Source organism: Rhinoderma darwinii, chromosome 10 (genome assembly GCF_050947455.1).
Source record: "Rhinoderma darwinii isolate aRhiDar2 chromosome 10, aRhiDar2.hap1, whole genome shotgun sequence".
In the NCBI taxonomy this organism is placed as follows: Eukaryota; Metazoa; Chordata; class Amphibia; order Anura; family Rhinodermatidae; genus Rhinoderma; species Rhinoderma darwinii.
The window spans coordinates 10,947,531-10,973,054 of NC_134696.1; the positions used below are offsets into that span (position 1 = coordinate 10,947,531).

Below are 25,524 nucleotides of genomic sequence, written 5' to 3' on the forward strand. Positions count from 1 at the left end.
GCGACTTCTCACTTTATGGAGACCAATGGATTGGGATTCTTCTCCATCTTCTTGGCCTTTTGGTGTGTGGCCTGGCTCTCTGCTAGCTACACCCTGACCTCACATCAACAACCATGCCCCCCCCCCACTGATGTACATCATCCCCTCAGTCCTATAGATAATTATCTGACTGCTGATTGTTAAGATGAAACGATTCTGACAATTTTTCCATATTATTTAACATTGAGCATTTTCTTTTTTTTTTTGTGAAATGGGAAAATTTCTTTGCAGAAAATATCCTGTTTAGAATAGGATTCATAGGAATGGCCATTGCCTGTAAGTAAATATCACGGAAGTGATTATAATATGCTCTTCTGGGGGATAGCGGGTTATTATAAAAAGTCTTATATCTGATTATATTACTCTGGGGTCAAACCTACATTTGTGAGTCAGTGAGAGACGCAGGCTGGTTGCTAGGGACTCATTGCTGGACAAGCCTGTGGTTGTTAGGTAGTGTATCCCTAGCAACCAGACTGTCAGACATGACTCAGACTTGGCATCAGTCGCACCCTGCCCCCATCTCAGCCTGCAATAGTAATCAGATTTTTCTAAAAAGTAAATAAAGTTTTGTTCATTTCAATTGATAATAATTGCCCGGATTTGACGATGCAGATAAATGTTCCCGTCCATTATTGAAGGTTTCTTGTTGGGTTTAGCGCATGGTCCGCGCTTCATAGATGTTATTAGGTTGTTTTAGACGTGGTACAGGATTTATTTGGCTAATTTTCTCTTTTTCAGCTCTGGACCTGACGTTTCTACATTATAGGTTCATCATGTTCCATGCTGAAGCCTTTGGGGATCGTCAGGCCTTGATTCAAAAGATAATCCTGGCAATTGGATGGTCATCATGCGTTGGGACAGCCGTAATGGCTACATTTTCGGTAAGTTAATAAATGTTTCACGTTGATAGGGTTGTCCCAGCTTCACTAAATAGGGACCCGCTGGCAATCAGCTGATCGCGGTGGGTTCGGTAGCTGAACCCCTGTTGATCATGATTAGCGGTTATCACCGGGTGGCCACACCCTAAAGTGGTATTACATGGCTTATTCCAATGAGTGGATGACCATGTAATAGATGTGTGTCCCTCTTATTGTGTCCGGCATCCCTCTCCATGCTGCACGCCTCCGCCCTACTCACCCGGTTAACGGCCGGAGTGTAGTGCCGCCGGTTGTCAGCATGGATCATGAGGCCTGCGCAGCGGCGACGGGCCAGGCAGGTGCACTGCGTGCAGCCTGCACCGCTGATCCGGGAACCTGCGCCGATGAACATCTGCTTCAGCTTGGATCAGGTGAGGAAGCAGGGTCAACGGCTATTGTGTCGGGAGATGCTGGGGGGGGGGGGGGCGGGCAGAGCAGATTCTGCAGGGGCGCTGCAGCGAGGGCATTGCATGGCCTAACCCCCTATCAGAGGACAAGAGCTGGAGAAGAATTCGTCCGGTCTCAGCCAGGACTGCAGTCTCCTGCACAACTGTGTCCTTTATTGAATGTACCGTCCGGTTCTGGCCCGCAGGAGGAGGGTCCGAGCAGGGATGTGGCGCATGCTGTTGGTGCCAAGGGGGATCGATGTGATGTTGGTCACGCTTCTGCCTTGTCCCTTTTTTCTCTTTCAGGTTTGGCAAAGGAATCGTCAAGAAGAGGGAGGAAACACAGATCTGGAGGTGGGCGCAGGCACGGTCGGCGCAAGCATCGACACGACAGAGTTGGTCGTTCTCGGAGGCGGAGATCGCCCTCGTCATCTTCTGAGCGACAACCATTCTTTTCTTCTACACCATCATTATCTACATCATCTTCCCCGCCGAGGACGTCGAGCCGTGCTGATGTCACAGAGAGATGATGAGGGGTTATAAATATTCCCCTGACAGCTGCCCGGTCTTTCTTTCCGTGAATTGACACAGAGTACGATTATCTGATTTATTGGCGACTTTGTTAGACCCATAGGTGTATAACCGCTGGGTCTTTGACTTTGCGTAGGAAGGGGTTAAAATAATTGCACCGTTGCAATTATTAGGTTCGTCCCAGGTCCACCATTGCAGGGGTTAACACGGGCCTTACATTATCGGCCGACTCATCCCCACTCCATCCAGGGGAGGGGTTATGATATTCACCCCCTCTTTCCTCCTAGATGATATAAGGGAAGGATTCCAGCGCCTCAGCCTCTTTTGGCCGTAATCTCGTGAGACTACGTACCGGCAAGAGAACAAGCATGGAGGAGTCTATCCGTCGTCGGCTGCTTCAGGAAGGCCCCGGCTGGCTGAAGCCTCTGCTGAATGAGACTTGCCGGCCAGCTTCCTCTTCTCCCGCGGCCCCCGCTGTGCACCCAGTGCGGCAGTCGGCACGTCAGTCTCGGGCGCCGGTGAGACTGTCCCCTTCAGAACATGTGAGTCAGTGCCCCATGTCCCAGGGACGCCTGTTAACTATCCCTACCAGTCCGCAATTGCCACTCCCCCACTGGCTCTGCAGGGATCAGCATGCCTCCGTTCAGTGGCTGTGGTGCTTGACTATGTTCCCCCCTCTCCTGGCCTCGCAGCTCCCACAGGGCTGGGCCGGGCTAGGCCCCGCCTGGCGGCCATTCAGTCAGTTAGTGTCACCGCAAGCCTGGCTTCCAATACAGCAAGCTTTGCAGAATTGCCCAGGAGCGCCCCCTCTTCCGCCTGCCTGCAAACCTGTACCTTTATCGGCCTCTACGGCTGCAGCGTGCCAGTCCCCCAAGATGATGTGAGGGACACATGGCACGATTTATCCCCACCCACTCCTAGAGGACGAATCCATGTTTTCTCTATGTGATAGTGGTGAGGATCTATTTCCCACCGAACAGGCTCCTCCTGCCACTTCTACTATGGCATCAAAGAACGTCGACGTGTCGGTGTTCATTCATAAAGATTTGGGCCCGGCGTATGTGATTCCCACCGACCACTCAGCTTCACGGTCGTCACTCTCACTCGAGGGGTCGACTAGGTACAGTTCCAGGTCACGGCACAGGCAATCCTCACGGCGTCACGGTTCATGTTGCTCTCGTCGCCGCTACTCCAGGCGTAAGGCGACTTAGTGGCCATTCCCATAACCGTGGCACTTCCGAAAGCAGCCACGCCTCGTCAAGTAAGGCCCACACACCCGTGGGATCTTCTCGTTCCGTGGTACCAACTGCCTCAGCTGCACCGACATTGTTACCTGAGGCACCTGTTATTCCACCGCCGACGCTCCATACCGCTTCTACTTCTGGACCCGGTGAGTATGACTGCCTCCAGACATGGCGCACTAATAATGCATCTGATGTTGATTTACTGTCTGTTTTAAAATCTTTGTAAACGGGCAGCACCAGACCGCAGGTCGATTGTGTACCTGCACCAGTAGCGGCAAAGTCTTTGGTTGAGGCTTCCACCTCTACATCTACTCCTGTGCTACCTGCATTTAGGGATACTTATTTTTGTGGAATTGCTCGCCTCGGCGCTCACTTGTCTGATGACACCAGGGAGAAAATATGTAAAAATGAATATGTGGATATTTGGTCCCTGGTGTCAGTGGATTCGGTGACCATCGATAAGGAGCAGCGTTTTTAGAGGGGGGTTCAATCAAAACCAAAAGTGGCACGCATGTTTAATAACTGGCTACAGGCGTTTGCGGTCTTAGGGTGTGTAGTTTCGCAGAGGTTCCCTGATAAATCATTTCAGTTATTTGTGTACTTAGATACAATTTTCAGCGCTTACAATACGCACGGGGGCACTGCGTGGTGGCGTTATGATGAGGAATTTAGACGGAGAATGGTGCAACATCCTGAAATAGGTTGGGACACTAAAGTGACGGATGTGTGGTTGCGAATGATGATGTCACAGCGTTCATTTCATTCCGCTGCCCCCTCCTCCGGGTCCTTTACCAGTTCCTCTCCCGGGTTGGGGGCCCGGCGCTGTGCAGATCCGGATCTTGCTGGCTCTTCAATGAAGGGCATTGCAAGTTCTACGGATCATGCAAATTTAAGCATGAATGCTCTAACTGCGGGGGTAGCCATGCTACCGTGCGTTGCTCACGTCGTGCACAGCATTGGTTTTTATTTTGAAAAACAATAATTTTTGACCAACTTATAAACAAAACAATTTTAGATTTATGCTAATTAGTTTCTTAACAGACAGCTGGGTGTGTTTTTACTTTTGACCAAGTGGGTGTTGTACAGAGGAGTGTATGAGGCTGACCAATCAGTGTCCTGCACTTCTCATTGTTCCAGCCCAGCTTCTTTCACTGCACAATCACACTGTGCTGTGGATCATGCTGGGCTGGAACAATGAGAAGTGTATGATGCTGATTAGTTACTGATTGGTCACTGATTGGTCAGCATCATACACTCCTCTGTACAACACCCACTTGGTCAAAAGTAAAAACGCGCCCAGTTGGTCTTTAAGAAACTCATTAGCATAAATCTAAAATTGCTCATAACTTGCTCAAAAATGATCTTTTTTTCAAAATAAAAACCACTGCTGTTCTGTACATTACAGCGCTGATCCGATTATGTAGGAGACGGGGCACTTATAATCTGGTGACAGCCTCTTTAAAGTCAGCTAACGAATTTCCAGCTGTTGTGAAGGACAAGGTTGGGACAGAGGTTAATTTAGGTCGCATGGCGGGAACTTTTTATTTTTTACCTTTTCCTAATCTCCGTGTTTCACCTCTTTGTGTGGTTGCTAAAAAGGAGGTGGAAACATTTTGTTCGATCGAGCTGTCGATTTAGTTTGTAGTTCCGGGTGCAGGGCCCTTATGATCTGACATCGAGTGAGCGTTCCGGATGTTGCCGGTCCATGAGGATTGCTTTCATTTATTGGGTTGCCAGCTAGAGGGCCAATATTACTATGACATGTGCCTTCCCATGGGTTGTTCAATTTCATGCTTTTATTTCGAGGTGTTTAGTTTGTTGCTTGAATGGGTTCTCCAGGAGCAAATCGGCACTGCGTCCATTACGCACTATTTAGACGATTTTGTCTTTGTTGGCCCCCCTGCGTCACCGCAATGGCAATTTCTACTTGGTGTTCCACTTTCCCTACAGAAAACCGAGGGTCCCGGTTTCCTTTTTAGGGATAGAAATTACAATCCCTGTTCGTTTCAGCCTTGTCGGTTAAAAAGATGCAATTGGAGCAGAGTCACACACAGCTAGTGCCTCCTCTGAGCCGGGAGTCGTACAGGAAAGTGAAGCCGCTGGGAATATAACGGTACCCGGGCTGCAGCCAAAGAATGGTTTAAGAAATGGAGGCCATGGATAAAGCAGTGAATGTATATATAGACAACTTGCTTGGACCAAGAGACCCGCGAGTGAAAGGATGGTTCATGTTAGATAATTACATCCCCTCATTTGTTTGCACCGTCCTGTATTTATTTATCATATGGATAGGACCGAAGTACAGGAAAAACAGACCACCAGTTTCCTGCAGAGGGATTCTTGTAGTTTATAACATTGGCCTTACACTGCTCTCGCTGTACATGTTTTATGAGCTGGTAACAGGAGTATGGGAAGGAGGATACAACTTTTTCTGCCAGGACACTCACAGTGGAGGTGATGCAGACATGAAGATAACTCGAGTCCTCTGGTGGTACTACATTTCCAAGCTCATTGAATTCATGGACACTTTCTTCTTTATTCTCCACACGAACAACCACCAGATCACCGTCCTACATGTCTATCACCATGCGTCCATGCTAAACAACTGGTGGTTTGTCATGAACTGGGTGCCTTGTGGACACTCCTACTTTGGTGCTACTCTCAAAAGTTTTATCCATGTCCTCTTACTACGGACTATCAGCTATACCAGCCATGCGACCTTATCTGTGGTGGAAGAAATACATCACCCAGTGCCAGCTGACCCAGTTCGTCCTAACAATGACTCAGACCAGCTGTGCAATGATTTGGCGCTGTGCATTCCCCATGGGATGGCTGTATTTCCAGAACTGCTACATGATCTCTGTCATCATCCTCTTTACCAATTTCTACATTGAGACATACAAGAAAGCCTCTTCCCGAAGGAAAGATTACCAGAACGGCTCAGTGACTGCAGCGAACGGACACACAAACGGCTTTTCTTCCCAGGAGGACAATGTCAAGCAGCGTAAACAAAGAAGGGATTGAGCGGAAAAACCAGCCACCAGTTCACTGCGCCAGATGATATACCATCAGATTAAAAACACAGTGCACTGACACCCTTACAGCGACTGTAAATTATTCCTAGTTATATAACGTGATTAATGTAGATCTTAAACTCTACCTATCATTAAAATGCTGAAAACACATTTAGAATTGCTCACAAAATTAGCGGGCATGTATTGTTTAGTTCTGCCCTCTACAGCTACAGATGATGAACTGCAAGTCTCAGTATGCCATGATAGAGGCTTGTGTGAGACTTACAAGCTTCTGTGTTCTCTTCCGACCTCTGTATTGAGTTCCACATTTAATATGATTCTTGCTGGGACTTGTAAGAAAACAGCATCTGTAGATCTACAGGAAGGTCACATCTGCTCTAGAACATATAGCACTATTACCTATTGCCTATAGCACCTTATCCAAAATGGAAATGTGTGTAAGGAGGCATTGCCATTAATAATAGAACCTGTGGTAAGGTCTAAACACATATATTTTTAGATACACTTCTATGATCCATCCATATTTTCATGTTTTTAGAAAGCCAACACCCTATAACCCGTATAACAGTTTTGTAGACGTATTATTGATGAGATAAGATGAGGTAACAACTCCATACCTGGCTATGTAAGGTATCTCCTGGATAAAATACTGTGGGATAGTCACAGCTGGCACATAAGAAAGGAGACATGGGCTCAGGCAGTGATAAGGATGAAGATGAGCAGAGTATCACATGTTAAGAATTTAAAAAAAATTGGTCACATAGCTATATACAAAGAGAGCCCTGAGCAGTGACTGCTGCTACTGAGACTCCCCCGGCAGACCACTCTGATATCGACTTGGACCAGTGATTGTTACTGCGTGCGCGCGTGCCCTCGCTGTAAGTTGTGGATACCAAAAAAAGTATTATTGTAGTAAATTACACTGCTGTTGCCTTATTAGTTTCAAATTCTAGGTGCTGAATAGTAATTTATAGGTACCAGAAGTTATCATACATTTCTAATGCAGGATACCTGTGTGTTTGAATAAACATGCCTTAATAAAACAGCATTTAGATAACAGGGCCCATCATTTCCTACCGTTTAGAAAAAAGGTTTAAAAGAAAAAAAACATTTGGCAACTTGGCTTTATAGTAGATTGATATATTTTTGGAATTTCTTTGTATTATACTAGTAATAACGTTTCCTCGTCTCCTACAAGCAGACAATAGAAGCTGGTGACATCACTCAAAGATCAGCGTGTCATTAGTTTTAGTCTTTTACTTGATGTATAATTGGTTTATTTAATTTGAATTGCGGATGTGACTGCTGCTCTGAAAGTTTCTGTTTTTATTGTATCGCAGTTTTGCGTTTTGTTCCATTTGTGGTTAAGCTGCTTGTTTGTATAATGCAAAAGATTTGCACTCAAGGAGAGCTTATGGTCTGAACAATACAGGTATATATTTAGGTGCTCAAATGTATATTGTCACCGTGGCATAGACACTTAGTAACAAAACGATGTCAAACATTCCTAGGCTGCCTTTTTGTGTGTATGGTTACAGCAAGCATAACAACTGCCTTCAGTGTTTGGGCAACAGGTGCATTTGTAACCCCCCCCCCCCCACCCTATGTTACCCTCCTCTGTTGTAATTCCCATTTATAATTTTTTAAATAGTAGTATGTTTTGACTTTGTTTTATTTTTACTTTTTTTTTTAACTCAATGCAATGTGGGACAACAGTACATTAAATGTCGTTGTCCCTGCAATGAGCAAGTTAGTCATAATGATGCCAAGGAAATTGTATGAACATGTGTGTTTTTAGTTTTGTTTCCTTAGTTGCCGAACGTCCAGCACTGGCAAAGCCATTTAAAGCCATTTATACAGTAATACACGTCATGTGTCTGTTAATATATAAAAAATATAAAAGTTGTGAATTTTTTTAAAAAAAAGATGCAATTGAAGCAGATTCAATCGTTGTCAGGTCTCCTAGTTTTTGCCAGCAGGGTTATGCCTATGGGTAGGATTTTCTCTCACCGATTGTCAATGGCTACGGAGGGGTATTTTCTCCTCATCACCTGGTTCGAATTTCATCTGGGATAAGGGCGGATTTGAGAGTCTGGTCTATATTCTTGCAGGACTATAATGGACGCACATGTTGGAGGTCGCCTACTGTTTCCAATAATGACTTTGAAACTTTCACTGATGCGTCAGGTAGCAAAGGATTCGGGGCTATTTTTGGTACAGCATGGTGTGTGGCCCAGTGGCTGGACGCTTGGCGTGCCAGGGGATGGTGTGCGAATCTGACTCTATTGGAAATTTACCCTATCATAGTATCTGTGGAATTGTGGGCCGGGACTATGGCAAGCTCGTCTGTGTTATTCTGGTCCGACAACGAGAGTGTCGTGCAGGCTATTAATCATCTAACCTCCGCTTCACTCCCTGTGGTGATATTGCTGCGCCAGCTGGTGCTGCGATGCTTACAACAAAATATCCAGTTCAGGGCTCGTCACGTTCCAGGTGTTGACAATAAAATTGCTGATGCTCTTTCTCGTTTTAATTTCCAGTTTCATTTATTGTTCCCGCAGGCAGAACAGGAGGGGACGGAGTGCCCGGATGGGCTATGGAGACTGCTGGATCCCAGTTAGTGCCTTTTGTCAGGGCATCACTTGCTCGATCTACCTGGACGGCTTACGGTAATGCATGGAACGAGTGGTTGAAAGTTGTAGGGGAACGTATTATTGGTCCTCCGGAACATCCTCGTTTAGCCTATATTATGGAATTTTGTCGGGTTTGGCTGACCAGTATCACTTCGTTGCCTGATGGGTCTGGCATTTTTCTTTAAGCTTCATGGGTGGGCCATTGTCACAAAATCCATCTTTATTTTGCAGTCCATTAAGGGGTGGAAGAAGTCGGCAGTTCCACTCTAGGCGTCCGATTTCTTTTGCAATTCTGTTAAAACTTTTGCATTGTTTACCTGAGGTATGTGCTTCTTTGTTTGACTCGGCCCTGTTAGCCGTGGCTTTTTCCTGTTTTGGTGCTCTGCGGATACCTGAGTTAGTTCCCCATAGTGTTACGCGGCCGGGCAGCCTTTTATTTGAGGACGTTAGTTTGTCTGAATCCGGCCAAGGTTTTCGAATACGTCGATCGAATACAGATATTTTTGGCAGGGGCTGCTGGGTTTCGTTGTGGGCAATCGGGGGTGCGGGTTGCCCTGTTGCTTTAGCATCTTCCTACTTAAGTTTGTGTAACTGTGGCTCTCAGTTTATGACGCATATTGACGGCAGCCCCCTTACAAAATTTCAGTTCTCTGCAGTATTTTAAAAGGCGTTGTCATCTGTCGGCCTCCCCCCTGGGAACTTTGGCACCCACTCATTTCGCATTGGAGCGGCTACTACCACCAGCTAATTGGGCCTGACCGATACTAAGGTGCGTCGTATAGGGCGCTGGCGCTCTGATGGCTTTGCAGGTTACGTTCGCCCCGATTTGGTTCTGCACTAATTTCTTTTATTTTCTAGATTACCGGCCGTCAGTATGGATAATGGGCCATTCGTATGTTTTTGGGGCTGAACAGAGAGCGGCTATAGGGCTCGGGGGAAAATCACTTGGATTCCAGGATGCAGAGATCTATTGGAGAGGCCTGAGGGGCCTAAGATGGTTGCAGACCTTACCGGAAGTGGTGGATATTAGTCGGCACCGGCTGGTGCCGACGGTTTTGGTTCTACACATTGGGGGGAATGATTTATGCTCAGTGCGCCTTGGTGAGTTGATTGCCATAATCCAGTCAGACCTTGAGTAGTTTGCTTCCTTCTTCCGGAGCTCGTGCTTGTATGTTTAGAAGTAATCCCCAGGGCAGTGTGGCACGGGGTCCGGGGTGGTAATGCAATTGAGAGGGGCCGGCGGCTCCTGAATACAGGTGTATCTCGCTTTGTGGGAGAAAGAGGGGGAGTAGTGATCAGGCACAGACAACTGGAGGGTGACAACAGATGCCTGTTACTGTCAGACGGAGTTCACCTTACAGATATTGGCCTGAATATATTCCTGTCCGGTCTGCAGGATGGGATTGAGCAGGCACTTTTTGCTATTGGCTGGGGGTCGTGGTGGGGCGGAGGCACATGTAGTGTGAGTACACGTCCTCCTTATGGCGGTTTTGTAAGGTAAATTACCTACATGCCCACTTATTTTGGTGCTGGCATACGGGTGTTTACTTTAAAAGTTAATGTTATTTTCAATATTAGTATTTATTAAAAAAAGCTGTGGCCGACCCCGAGTCAACCCATGTTAAAAGGAAACAAGTTTGTTCTGTGTCAATTTTAATGTTAGGTTATCCCTAGCTAAGTTGTTGATGGGATTATAATGGTATACATGCAGTCTCTTCTCCATCTTCTTGGCCTTTTGGTGTGTGGCCTGGCTCTCTGCTAGCTACACCCTGACTGTTATCAACAACCATAAATGCACCGCTGATCCGGGAACCTGCGCCGATGAACATCTGCTTCAGCTGGGATCAGGTGAGGAAGCAGGGTCAGCGGCTATTGTGTCGGGAGATGCTGGGGGGGGGGGCCTGGCAGAGCAAACGCCACAGGGGCACTGCAGCGAGGGCATTACATGACCCAACCCCCTATCAGAGGACAAGAGCTGGAGAAGAAGTCGTCCGGTCTCAGCCAGGGTTACGGTCTCCTGCACAACTGTGTCCTTTATTGAATGTACCGTCCGGTTCTGGCCCGCAGCAGGAGGGTCCGAGCAGGGATGTGGCGCATGCTGTTGGTGCCAAGGGGGATCGATGTGAGGTTGGTCACGCGTCTGCCTTGTCCCTTTTTTCTCTTAGGTTCGGCAAAGGAATCGTCAAGGAGAGGGAGGAAACGCAGATGTGGAGGTGGGCGCAGGCACGGTCGGCGCAAGCATCGCCACGGCAGAGGTGGTCGTCCTCGGAGGCGGAGATCGCCCTCGACATCTTCTGACCATAACCCTCCTCTTCTTCTTCGCCATCATTATCTACATCATCTTCCCCGCCGAGGACGTCGAGCCGTGCTGATGTCACAGAGAGGTGACGAGGGGTTATAAATATTCCCCTGACAACTGCCCGGTCTTTCTTTCCGTGAATTGACACAGAGCGCGATTTGCTAATTTATTGGCGACTTCTCACTATTATGGAGATCAATGGACTGGGATTCTTCCACATCTTCTTGGCCTTTTGGTGTGTGGCCTGTCTCTCTGGTAGCTACACCCTGACTGTTATCAACAACCATGCCCCCCCACTGATGTACGTCATCCCCTCAGTCCTATAAATTATCAGACTGCTGATTATTAAGATGAAACAATTCTGACAATTTTTCCATATTATTTAACATTGAGCGTTTTCTTTTTTGTTTTACAGTGAAATGGGAAAATTTCTTTCCAGAAAATATCCTGTTTAGAATGGGATTCATAGGAATGGCCATTGCCTGTAAGTAACAATCACGGAAGTGATTATAATATTCTCTTCATGCAGCAGTAATCAGATTTTTCTAAATAATAAATAACGTTTTGTTCATTTCATTGATAATAATAGTCTGGATCAGACGATGCAGATAAATGTTCCCGTCCATTATTGAAGGATTCTTGTTGGGTTTAGCGCTTGGTCCGCGCTTCATAGATGTTGTTAGGTTGTTTTACACGTGGTACAGGATTTATTCGGCTTATTTTCTCTTTTTCAGCTCTGGGCCTGACGTTTCTACATTATAAGTTCATTAAGTTCCATGCTGAAGCCTTTGGGGATCGTCAGGCCTTGATTCGAAAGATCCTCCTGGCAATTGGATGGTCATCATGTGTTGGGACGGCCGTGATGGCTATGTTTTCGGTAAGTTAATAAATGTTTTATGTTCATAGGGTTGTCCCATCTTTACTAAATATGGACCCGCTGGCAATCAGCTGATCGCTGTAGGTCTGGCAGCTGAACCCCTGGTGATTATCACCAGGTGGCCACACACTAAAGTGGTATTACATGGCTTATTCGAATGAATGGACGACCATGTAATAGATGTGTGTCTGCTCAGTCTAACAGAGAGGAGTCCCAAGCACGAGACCCGAATATATATCCAATTAGTGATTAGATCCATAAGATTTGCTGTAACCTCTGTTTGCTTGTTTTCTAGACCTACCGTTATCCAATGACTCACCGGATTTGCGCTTTCATTGCATTCGGGTTTGGCAGCCTTTACAACCTTTGGCAGTCCATACTCCTCTACAAAGTGCCCGAAAGCCGAAGAGTCATCAGCCATTTCAGACTGGCTTCCTGCATAATGGCCGTGACCTTAGTGGTTTTCTGTATCCTTTCTTAAATAATATTTGAATGGAATCCAATTGTCCTTGTCTTTAGGTTCACATGTAGAAAACATCAGATCCTGAGGTGATAATTTCCCTTCATTTTCTGATCTTGGCCGTCAGATGGCGACATGCTGGTGTAACACAGCGTCATCTGGTAACATTGTTCAGCTTCTTGCAGGAAGATTCTAAATATAAAGCAGCGGTACTGTCCTTGCTATATATGTATTATATTAACATTTATCTCACATAAAAGTGTAGTAAATCCTATGACACTTACTAAACATAAGAAACGTTATTTTCCTATAAAATAAATTACCAGTCATTGAAAGTAGGGTATCCGTATACACCCACCTGTGCGCTGGAGATCAATGTGTAAAGATATGTACAGTATATCTCATACATAATATAAAGTTATTGACATGCTGAGCCGCTGGTACAAACCAGTGGATGTAAAATTCCTTTAATCCGGCATTAATGAGATTATCAAATATTCCTGATCATTGGATAGATTTTATTTGTATCCCTAGAAGCCGTTCTATAGTAATACAATTGGACCTATAATCTTTGTGCTCGTTCTCTGCACCATTTTGATCGTGACGTCCGCAATGTAATGGATGTCACATGACAATGGGTCAGGTCCGTTTTGGCATCGCCGTCAGTCACATGACTCCATGCAATAAACATGCATGCAGAAAAACCTCGGCCCGGGCAGAAAGTTCTTGCTTTGTGCAATTTTAAATGTATTAATTTTGATATTTTGATATTTTTTCACAGATCAGTGAAATGACAGCAAAGATCATAGAGTGGTCGACGTTGGTCCTCAATCTGGTGAATGTATTGAGCTACTATCAGAATATGCAGGTCAGTAGACGTCACCTCATTATCACCTCGTATACCAGACCTCGTAATTGAAGGCACTCAGGCTTATTGGCCATTGTGCCCATGACTGGGTGGCAATGAAGGGGTTAACTAAGCCACGTTATGCTAGGGGGATTGTTCCATGTAGTGTTTACATTAGTGGGGCCTATAGGGTATTGGGTACCTGCCTATAGGGCATTTTTTGGGGGGATATAGGGCGGTCTTACCTACCCTACCCGTTCTGTGTTTCTAAGGGCAAGGAGGGAAGACATCTTCCTCTTCTGGCCGTTACTGTGCAGGGATTTGTTATTACAAAATTCTGAGTACACTTAACTGATTGTCATGGACCAGGAGGAGCTTGAAGAAATTATCCGTATCCGGATGCAGGACGAGGGTTCTGTATGGCTGCAGTCTCTTAATCAAGAGACTGTGGCACCGGCGTCTTCCCTACCTGGCACACTCCCTGCGTGACGATCCTCCCGTCGCTCCAGGCCGCTAGCACGTCTATCCCCCTCCGGCGACAGTAGAGTTCGCTCACACCGTACTCTTGCCGCAAGTATAGCGAGAGGTGGCTTAGGGGCCCGACGAGGATGTCATTCCTCCATCGCCGGGTCTGACGTCTCCCACAGCCTGGGCCGTGCTAGGCCTCACCCCGGGGCCGCGAGGAGCACGACCACCCGCACTCCACCAACGCATACAGTAGATCTGCCGAGGGGGGTTCACCAGCGTTAAGGAGAACAGCCGGTACTGCATCTGGGGGGATAGTTGCTCAGCACTCCCTCCCAGGTACTGTAGCAGGGGGATGGCATGATACTCCCCCCCCCCCCTGTTGAACGATGGGGATGATGGATCCATACCCGCAGGTTTGGGTTCTGGCTTACCTCCTGGCAGAGAATACTGAGAGGGCCACTTCGGTTAGCTCAAGGGATACCAACCGGACCCGCCGTTCTCGCCGTTCATCCAGGCGCCGCTTATCTCGACGGTCAACTAGACATCGTAAACGGCATAGGAGGTCACCATTAAGGTCAAGCTACAGTTCAAGGTCAGAGAGCTCATGCATTGGGTCGTCACACCACGGCAGTCCGCGGGACAGCCATGACCGACGACGCCATAGCAACCGCGCCTCTGCTCGCCGTCGCTCAGCAAGACCAATCGTTGCGGTGGTACCAGTAGCACACGCAGCACCTGTACCTCTACCGACACCCTCGACGGCTGTGGTCCCGATATCGGCATCAAGACATGGTATGACTGCCTTCGGGCTTGGGGTTCAGGGGGACCGTCTGATGTTGATGTTTTTAATGTGTTGCGATCCCTGTTTGCGGGAGCCCCAGCGGCTCCATCCGTGCCGGCCTCGCAGGTGGAGGCAGGTAAAACGCTAGTGGAGGCATCCATGTCCATGGCATCCCTGTCGCTGCCCGCCTTCAGGGATACTTATTTTTGCGGTCCGCATTTGTCTGACGATACCAGGGAAAAAATAGCAAGGAACGAATATATTGATATTTGGTCCCTGGTGTCTGTGGACTCGGCGACAATCGATAGGGAGCGCCGCTTTGAACGGGGTGTCCCTGCCAAGCCAAAGGTAGCAAAAACATTTATTAACTGGCCACAAGCTTTCGCGGTACTGGGCTGCGTAGTTTCGCAGAGGTTCCCCGAAAAGTCTTTCCAACTATTTGTATATTTGGTTACTATTTTTAGCGCCTATAAGTCCCATGGGGGTTCAGCTTGGTGGCGCTACGATGAGGAGCTCCGCAGGCGTATGTTGCAAAAACCAGAGGTCGGTTGGGATACAAAAGCTACGGATGTTTGGCTGAGGCTTATGATGTTGCAGCGCCCCTTTCAGCCAGCACCCCCCTCCCCACCCGCGTTTGGCCGTCCCTCCGCTGGGGTCGGGGCTCAAAACAACTGGGACTTGCTGTCTCTTCAACGAAGGGCACTGCAAGTTCTACAGGTCCTGCAAGTTTAAACACGAATGTTCCACTTGTGGGGGCCCCCACCCAGCAGTCCGTTGTAACCGGCGGAATGCCCAGGTCCCGCGTCCCAATAGTACGGGCAGGGTCGAGGACTCCAATACGCGTCCTAGAGATGCTAACCTGGGTAGACCGGTACCCCAAGATGGGGGAGGCTGCCCTAATTAGGACAGGTTTTTTGTTTAGGTTCTGTATTCCATTTGTTCATAACCCTTCACCAATGTTTTCCGGTAATTTGAAGTCCGTCAGGGAATTCCCTTCGGTTATTGCAGATAAATTAGGAAAAGAACTAGAGCTTGGCCGGATCCTTTTCTGAGTTACCGTTTTCTAACCTTCGGGTATCCCCCCTAGTGGTACACAAGAAAGAGCCGAGAAAATTCAGTTTGATCCATCACCTGTCCTACCCAAAAGTTCCGTTAACGACGGCATAGATAAGGACCTGTCTGCTGTTTCGTACGTCTCGTTTGACAGGGCGGTGGACTTAGTTCGCCAGGTGGGTCAAGGAGCCCTTATGGCTAAATCAGACGTCGAATCTGCGTTTCGGTTGTTACCCGTCTATCTGGACTGTTTTCATCTGTTGTTAGGTGGACGGCCTTTTTTTTTTATGACATGTGCCTCCCTATAAGCTGTTCTATCTCATGTTTTTACTTCAAGGATTTTAGTTCCTTTTTGGAGTGGGTTTTGAAGGAAATTACGGGATGTACATCCACGACACACTACTTGGATGATTTCCTTTTCATGGGCCCCGCTTCATCACCGTGTTGCCAGATATTCTTTCCGCAGTTTGGCCGCTCGTTTTGGCGTCCCCTTTCTGAAGGGAAAACCAAAGGCCCTACTACAGTGTTGTCTTTCCTGGGTATAGAGATTGACTCTTCAGAAATGGTGTTCCGATTACCGGCTGATAAAGTTATAAAGTTGCGTTCTCACTTGGCAGCAGCCATATTAGCTAAGAAATTACAGCTCCGAAAGGTCCAATCCCTTTTGGGCTTGTTGGTATTTGCCAGTAAAGTTATGCCTATGGGACACATTTTTTCAAGCCGCTTGTCCCTGTCCACGGATGGCGCCCAGTTACCTACCCATTATGTACGCATAACTGCTGTCCTTAGGAGCGATTTTCAAGTATGGTTAAATTTTATTGCCAATTACAATGGGCGCACGTGCTGGAGGTCACTTACCGTATCCAACCAGGAGATCCAGTTGTTCACAGATGCAGCGGGCGGTGCGGGCTTTGGAGCTATAATGGGCTCTTCCTGGTGTGTGGCCCCATGGCTCGTAGCATGGCGCGTTAGGGTTTGGTTCAAAAACGTAACGTTACTGGAACTGTTCCCCATCATAGTTGCTATAGAGTTGTGGGGTGAGAAGTTAGCAAATTCATCTATGGTGTTCTGGTCTGATAATGCCAGCGTGGTTCATGCCGTTAACCATTTAACTTCCTCCTCTGCGCCGGTTGTGGTTCTAATTAGACGTTTGGTTTTAAGATGCTTGCAGCACAATATTCACTTTAGGGCCCGTCATATTCCCGGTGTTCAAAATAATGTAGCTGACGCCCTTTCACGTTTTAATTGGCAGGTTCGCTCTGCCCATGGCCAGCTGCCCGGATGCACTGTGGAGGATTCTGGATCTCAGCTGGTCCCACTCGTGAGGTCATCCCTTGCGCCATCTACCTGGGCTACATGCGGTAAGGCGTGGAATGAGTGGCTGGATGTTGTCGGTGTTCGTTCCCTGGGTCCCGATGAAGCTACCCTCCGGTTTTACGTATTGGAATATCTGACTAGGTTATGGTACCGCGGGGCCTCAGGGGTAGTTGCGCAGCGTTGCCTTTCAGGTCTGGCTTTTTTCATTAAATTGCGCGCATGGCCGGATGTCACCAAGTCATTTTTCATTGCGCAAGCATTAAAAGGGTGGAAGAAATCCACGGTTAGATGAGAAGCTAGATGCCCTGTTTCCTTCCCCATCCTCATAAAGTTGTTACAGGTCCTTAAGGACGTTTGTTCTTCCCATTTTGAAATATCCTTGTTTACAGCGGCCTTTTCTTTGGCTTTTTTTGCAGCGTTACGGATTTCGGAAATTGATTGCCATGTCGGCGGCCTGCCCGGGCGGTTTGTTAGCAAATGATGTGGCGTTATCCAGCTCTGGGGTTTGATTCCCCATACGGAAATCCAAGACAGACATATTCGGCAGAGGTTGTTGGGTATCTTTAAGGCCGGTTCCTGGGCCAGCCTGCTCTGTCTGGGCCGTCACGCTTTATACAGATGTTCGTGTGTCAGCTACCAAATTTTTCTCCCATGCCGATGGAAAACCGCTCACTAGGTTCCAGTTCACGGCAATATTTGGGTCAGCCTTAACCTGTGCTGGCTTTCCCCTCAAGGATTTCGGAACACATTCATTCCGCATTGGAGCCGCTACCACGGCCAGCGGTTTCGGCCTATCTGATGAGGATGTTCGGCGTATCGGGCGGTGGCGTTCAGATTGTTTCGCTGGTTATATCCGTCCGGATTTGATTTTGCATTAAGTTTATTTGTTTCTTTCTAGGTTCACGCCCGTGATATGGATCCTCGGGCATTCTTACGTCTTCTGGGTGGAACGGAGAGCGGCAATACGACCAGGAGGTCTCTCGCTGGGCTTACTGGGAGCCAATGTCCATTGGCGGGGTCTGCGAGGCCTGAGATGGCTGGATGTGTTGCCCGAGGTGGTGCCCATAAGCAGGCAACGAGTCGGTCCTACGGTACTGGTGATCCATGTTGGGGGAATTACCTATGTGCTGTTCATTTGGGTGAGCTTATAGCATTAATCCAGTCCGACCTGGAAAGGTTTACTTAGTTTTTCAACTAACTGGTTCTAGTTTGGTCGGAGGTCATTCCCAGGGCAGTGTGGCAAGGCGCCCGTGACGAAGCTGCAATTGAAAGGGGTAGGTGGCTGCTTAACACCAGGGTGTCCAGGTATGTCAGGGCTGGTGGAGGTGTTGTAATTAGGCAAAGGCAGTTGGAAGGTGATAATCGGTGCCTGCTGCTGCAGGATGGGGTGCACCTCACGGATATCGGATTGGATATCTTTTTATCTGGACTCCAGGATGGTATGGAGGAGGCTTTGTTTAGGTTGACCGGGGGTCGGAGGTGTGTGCAGTTAAGGATGCTCACCCTCCTCGTGGTGGTATTTGCATGGAAAAGGTACGACCTACATTCCCTGCCTCAGGCGGGCTGGCATACAGGTATATTAAAATGTGTCATGGTTTATGGTTATATTGATAACTATGCAAATAATAAATTAAATAAAGCTGTGGCCGACCCTTCGTGTCAACCCACGTTTAAAAGTATATTGGTTGTTGTTCAAGTTATTTTAAATAAAGGTGTCATAATCCAACCTAGCGGCTTAGAAAAGGGTTAGCATGCACACAGTCTAACATTATTATTCATCTCTACAATCATGGGGTTTATAATGTGGATATGTGTTTCTTTTCTTAGAGTCTATCTATAACAATTACCCAAAAAAACTTCACCATCTCCAAGAGGGAGTAGAACCAGGACTCTGGAGTATAAAGAGGACCATCGTGGACGGTGATGTCAGACGGTTTCATCTGACCACACACCCCAATCCACAAATACACAAGATCCAGCCCTAATCTTCCATGTTGGACCTGACAAAAATAAAATAAGGGTGAGGTCAATGTGTTGTATGTCCTAAATCACATGTATATAGATGGGAGGTAGAGAATATCCAATCCAAACACTATTAAAAGGGGATCCCACCATAAATGTGAGGAAATAACCAGTCCACTACCCAATCTCTGCCCACTTGGACCTTGCTCAGACAATGATGACTACTACCACTGGGTTTAGCTGTTATGGTCACTACTGTCTCCATTATCATCTAAAAATGTTTTCGAAATATTAGTAGATTTTTCCTTATAGTTACAGGTTTACTTTCTCTTATTTCCAGTTTTATACAATGAGGTGGAATGGCGCGCCACAGCCAAGCAGATATCACATCCCAAACTGCCGAAGATCTAGAGATGGCGACCAAGTGCCAAGACATCCACCACCTCCAACCTTTCTCCCAAATATCATCTTACAACAAGGAGAAAGAGCTACAAGAACCGTTTATGACCAGCAGACTCTACAGCGAGGTGGAATGGCACGTCATAGCCGAGCAGGAACTTCTCTGGGAACATCCTAAACTGCTTAACCCCAGAGATGGCGACCAAGAGCCAAGATGTCAATCAGCTCCAACCTTTCTCCAAAAAAAAACATCTTACCACGGGGAGAAAGATCTACAAGAACCATTTATGACCAGCGGACTCTACAGCGAGGTGGAATGGCACGTCACAGCCGAGCAGGAACATGTCCCAACTGCAGAGGCTCCAGAAATACAACCAAGTGCCGAGACATCCACCTCCTCCAACCTTTCTCCAAAATATCATCTTACCACAAGGAAAGAGAAGCAGCGGACTGTTTACTATCCTCATGGTCCTTGTTTGTTGGCTTATAAAACGGTTTAGTAAAGTCATTTTCTACCACCTGAAACCTGTTTTTGTCTTCATTACTGTCAATAATAATAATAATAATAATAATCCTGAGTCTTCCATAGATCTGTCCTCATGAACCTGGAGGAATAAGTTGTCAATGTTGTCAATGTTTTTGTAGTAAAATTCGGATTTATGAAAAAAATAAATATATTTTTTACACTATAAGACGTACATTTTATCAATAAAAAAATCTTGCTACAAAATGTATACACTTGATAGTCCGGACTCAGGGGAGCCTGGCGGCCCCTTATTAACCCCTCTGCTTCCTGTCAGCGGCCAGACACACCACTAGAGCCTGTGAAGGATGGTAAACTATTAGACCACCAAGGGGGAGGGAATTTACCTTTTCCTTACCCAAGACCACCAGGGAATCAAATACTGACCCCTCTATGTAATACACGGATGCGCTGGTTCCACCAGAGACGCTCTTTATAGGTGAGGGTATTAATGGGTGAGGGTCCTGAATGAGGAACTCCCCTCTAATAAATCACAATACCTTAAATGCGTTTTTATGATTGTGTTATATAAACTGGACGTCCCCCATAACTGTATCTTACAACCAGAGGCAGTGAATCACGTACAATCCCATCTATACCTTTCCACTCCACGCTGATGACCTTTATACATTGCTGCCCCCAGTGGCTGTGACTGGTTTATGAAGCTTTATCTATATCTCCACATTGTAGGTATAAGGACCTTACACTTTGCACCTTTCTTCATCACCCAAGGTCATCATAGAGGCAGACCACGCAGTTGGTATGGGGCCCATGCAGCTGTTATTGAGCCCATGGGAAGTGCGGGACCAGCTCAGATTATCCATTCTTATCCTGCTTCCCCTCTTTTTATTGTATATTGGGTGCCAATCGTGAGCTTTTTGCATTGTTTTTATAAAAATGATGATTTACTTCATTCCTCATGTACTGGCCCTTTAAATGACATCTGATTCTTTGTGTTGAGCGCCCCTAGATCACATACACAACGCCTCGTCCTGCTGATCCAGAACATTTTTACTCACAGCTGACACTTTGGGAGCAAAGACATTAGAGGGGAAATAAAGAGAACGCAGGACATTTGTGGGCATCAGTAATCTGCTGTAAAATCCTCTCACTCGTTATGTTCCGGACGTTTTTCTTGTTCTTACCCTGGAGAGGTGTTAAAATACGAGGTGCAGGTTCAACAGTCCGTACTTAATATTACAGAGGCTATAAATACTGCGAGATCACATGGACCAGGGTTATAATGGAGGCCGCCAGATGTCCTCCATGAATTCTGATGTGGGGGGCACAAATTCTGTAATTCTAAAGACCTGCACCAGTCCTAATATTCTGTGGGATTACGTTATTATATGATTATTATGAGCGGAGTGCCTAATATCTCTGTGACTAAGGCTCTGTTCACATTTGCGGCTCTGTTCACATTGCGGCTCTGTTCACATTTGCGGCCCTGTTCGGATACCAGACTATTAGACGTGTTTATCCAACCAGGGAATTGTGACGTCCGGTTATTACTATGTACTGTGTATGGCGACTGCGGGGGCTAATAAGGGGCGTATGGGTATGATTTTAACCTTCACTAGATGTGTTTAGTGGCCGCTTATCTCCCCTCCATGATGCATATTAGGGGACAGTCGTTCCATATTTGACTCTTAAAATATTTTATAATGGGAATATATTGAGAATAAATAATAATTGACCAGGGAGCTTTCTGCCACGATCCTATACGTGACCAGTGAATATATTGGGCCCATGCTGGGTCATCAATGTCAGAATTTCATGGGATAGGCCGGGAGGTTCTGGCTCATCTCCCCCAACAGCAAATTTCAGTATTGGACACGGGCACTAGGGTTAGGCACAGCCCACTGCCACCCACCTGCCAGTCTCCATAGCAGTGACACGGCCTCACTGACTATAATGTATAGAGACCAGAATACACAAGGCAATTATAAGGATTTTCTCCAATTACTGAACATACAAAATGCAGGGAAAATTGGGCAAAGTTTCAATTGCAGAAATTTGTTAAAGGAACATTCCAGACAAAACCGATACACAGTGTTATTCCGAGCACAGGACCTGAGAGGGCGGAGCATGACACAGGGATTCAAATAACACCAAAGAGAGAATTCCAGGCCGTGCACAGTTTGTCTTCAAGACCTTGTTCACACCACGTATGTGTCGCAAATCTCCGGAGATTTTCCTAGTCTATAGGCTGGACATACCCCACATAGCCTAACATGTTAGAAGTTACTGGTGTATGTGGACACATATTAAGACCTCATTCACACGGCCATGCCCGTAATCACTGCCCATGATTACGGGCATGGCCGGCCACCGACGGCTCCGGTCAGCCACCCGCATTTTCTGCCCGTGCTCCCATACAAAGTATGGAAGCTCAGTCCATAAAAAGGAAAAGATAGGACATGTCTTTTGTGGCGGCTTTCTACAGCCCGGACACCTTCCCGTAAATATATGGGAAGGTGTCCGTGGCCAATAGAAATGACTAGGTCTGTAATTGCGGACTGCAATTACGTCTCGCAATTAATGACAAATTTTTACCGTCGTATGCATGGGGCCTTACAAAAATTTTAATCCCAAATTGTAGGATATTTCAGCACCACCCCATTCCACCTGGGAACACCATAAAACAACTCGAAACGCCCTCTTTTAATAGGAATCAGCACACACTCCACTAATATATTGATTATGAGATGTAGTGATACTGTTCTCTAATGTAACATTACAGCAGACGGGCCCCCACAAGGATGTTACCAGATGATGCAGCGTTACACCAGCATGTCGCCATCTGACAGCCAAGATCAGAAAATGAAGGGAAATTATCACCTTAAGATCCGATGTTTTTTACATGTGAACCTAAAGACAAGGAATATTGAATTCTATTCAAATATTATTTAAGAAAGGATACATGAAACTACTAAGGTCACGGCCATTACGCAGGACGCCAGTCTGAAATGGCTGATGACTCTTCGGCTTTCGGGCACTTTGTAGAGGAGCATAATATGGACTGCCAAAGGTTATAAAGGCTGCCAAACCCGAATGCAATGAAAGCGCAAATCCGGAGAGTCATTCGATAACAGTAGGTCTAGAAAACAGGTTATAGCAAACAGGTTATAGCAAATCTTATGGAACTAATTTACCCTCAGAACTTCCTTAAAAATCCTAAATAACGTGTTCTGATATAATAACCCCAGAGACATAATGGATATAGAGGGGGGTCTCCTGCTTGGGATTCCTCTCTATTAGATAGAGCAGAAAGCCACTAACAGAAAATGGCGTCTGCTCTGCGGGGGACTGAGGACACACATCTTTGATGGCGCTGAATCACATAGGGAGAGTGCCAGGGAATGCAGGGAAGAGGAGTAGGTGGTTCAATAAGTGAAAAAATGCCCAGGAGCGTGATAGGGTTAAGTTGGCTGGATGACCTGTTGAGACAGAAAGATGGTGAAGCTGTTGCAACGGCCCCTGGACCTGCGGCTGGAGAGACGAGAGGTAGGCCGCAGCGAATTACCTGCCCTCCCGTTATATAAAGCCCAAGTCCCCTTCCCAGGGCTGTCCGCTCAGCAGGGGCTGCTCTCCCCGTCAGCGTGGGGAGGCACACAGGTCGGGCCCAGCCTGTCTCGCCTTCTACATCCTCTGGGGAGGTGGTTCCTCCTTCCCCTATCCCTCTCAGTGTGTCCAGCATCCCTCCCCAGGCTGTACACCTCCCCCTACTCACACGGGCAACGGCTGGAGTGTAGTGCCGCCGGTTGTTGTCAGCCGCTACCTGCCCGCTGTGCTCCAATGGGGGTGGGGCGGCTCCGGAGGATATGCCCGCCATGGTGGCCTACCACGAGGCCTGCGCAGCGGAGATGGGCCGCGCAGGTGCATATAGTGCGGCTTACACCACTGATCTAGTGACCCGTGTCGCTGCACCTCCGCTTCTGCTGGGATCAGGTGAGGAGACAGGGGCAGCGGTGACTGTGTTAGGAGATGTTGGGGGAAGGAGGTTTGGCGGAACGGAAGTGGTGTTCTGACACCAAGTGTTCTTAAATGTAGCCCGGTGATCGGCCCCGGCATCGTCCCTTTATTCCCCTCTATTTCCCTTCCTGGACTCTCCCATTATTCCCTTCTATCTCCGCTCATAGAATTTCCCCTTTTGGACTGTTCTGTGCGCAGGAGGCGTGGCTGGTGTTGCATGACAGTTGGTAGAAAAAAGCCGTTGGAGGTTGGAATCAGCCATTTACAGACGGGGTATGCAGGGTCCAGAGTAAAGAGAGAAAGCAGAGTATTTACCATCAACCAATAGACTTTATCACAGCGAGTGGTATGTGTACTGTGCCCCTCTGTGTCTCCCTCAAATAAATACGCTGTTTTAACTGTTAAACTATTTTCTGCGTCCGCCTGGATTATTTCACCCACAACGACGATACCAAATACCCGGTATCATCCCATTTGGTGGCAGCGGTGGGATAATAATACAGCCCGTACAACGGGGAAGCGGCAGGGGACAGGTAATCCTGGTACCATCCAGTGCTTCGCGGCCAGATAGTAAATAACAGCAGAGGGAGTGCACACGGGATACGACGCCTGCTTTGACCCCAGATATGTCTTTTGACAGCCAACATGTTCCAGTGGACCCCAGCAGCCCCTACCTCAAAAACACAAAGAGGACACTGCAGGAGCTTTGCCACGTTCGAGGGATCCAGTTTGAGTCGACTGAGGTAAAGGCCGTGCTGGCAAGCAAGCTCATTGTGTGGGACAGAGCACACCATGAGTTAAGTGACGAAGAAGATAACAAGAAAGAGGGGAACGGCCCCTGCGACCGATCTGACAGTAGGGGGTCCCTACACAGAACCCCCTCCTCGGCCACCGCCACTCTCATAGGTGAGATGCTAGCCGCCCTGGGCCCTAATTGTACCGAGAACGAGAGAGCCTGCGTAATGGAGTCGGTGTTCCGGATCCCTGTGCAAATCCCTATCCTGAGTGCCTCAGCGCCCCAGACACCCAGCGGCTACGGAGGGCCACACCTGCGGTTCAGCGACATGCTCACCTTTAACAAGGCCACCACGGACATTGACACGCACCTCCATGTATTTGAGTCTATCATGGAGGTGCATACCAATCCGACCTCGGAATGGGCAAAGTATGCGGGCCCCAGCCTAACGGGCAAAGCCTTGGAAGTTTATCGGGCGCTAAGTGTGGAGGACTGCTATGATTATTCCCACCTGAAGGAGGCCCTGCTCCAGCACTTCGCCATCACCCCAGAGACCTACCAAATCAAGTTCCAGACCATGGGGCGCCCGGCCCACAGCACCCCTCCATAGTTTGCTACCCAGCTACTGCAGAGCTGCACTAAGAGGCTGAGGGGAAAATAGGCGAACAGCGCAGAAGCTATTGAGAGTCTCTTCATCCTGAAGATGAACCCCGAGATTCGTGAATGGGTCACTGACCGGAGCCCAGACACGCCAACGCAAGCAGCTACCCTGGCGGACGAGTTCGTGGCCAACCGGCCCAGATAGAGAGGTACCAGCCGTCCTGACCCTCGACCTACTCAGCATTCTCCGCCCTGTCCCGAGGGGCCATCTCTACTGCCACTGAGTCCCTCGTTCCAGCCCGAGCCAGCCGTAGTCCCTCCAAGGGGATGGGACCTTCCGGAGATCCGCCGCAACCAAGCTGGGCACATGAAAAGCAACTGCCCGCGGAAAAGAGCCCCGCTCCCAGGGCCATGCCAGGCCCCACACCATGTTGCTCACCTC

At 47.7% G+C, this 25,524-nt stretch overlaps 1 long non-coding RNA gene and 1 pseudogene across 1 annotated transcript; both read left to right on the forward strand.

Moving 5' to 3' along the window:
- The first annotated feature begins 5,236 nt into the window (after window positions 1-5,236).
- LOC142662425 (very long chain fatty acid elongase 5 pseudogene) lies at window positions 5,237-6,214 on the forward strand (annotated as a pseudogene).
- Window positions 6,215-16,819: 10,605 nt separating this feature from the next.
- Window positions 16,820-19,763, forward strand: LOC142662426 (uncharacterized). Its single transcript, XR_012850943.1, has 3 exons — window positions 16,820-18,026; window positions 18,715-18,907; window positions 19,190-19,763. It is a non-coding gene; the product is annotated as an uncharacterized LOC142662426 (long non-coding RNA).
- The last annotated feature ends 5,761 nt before the right edge of the window (window positions 19,764-25,524 follow it).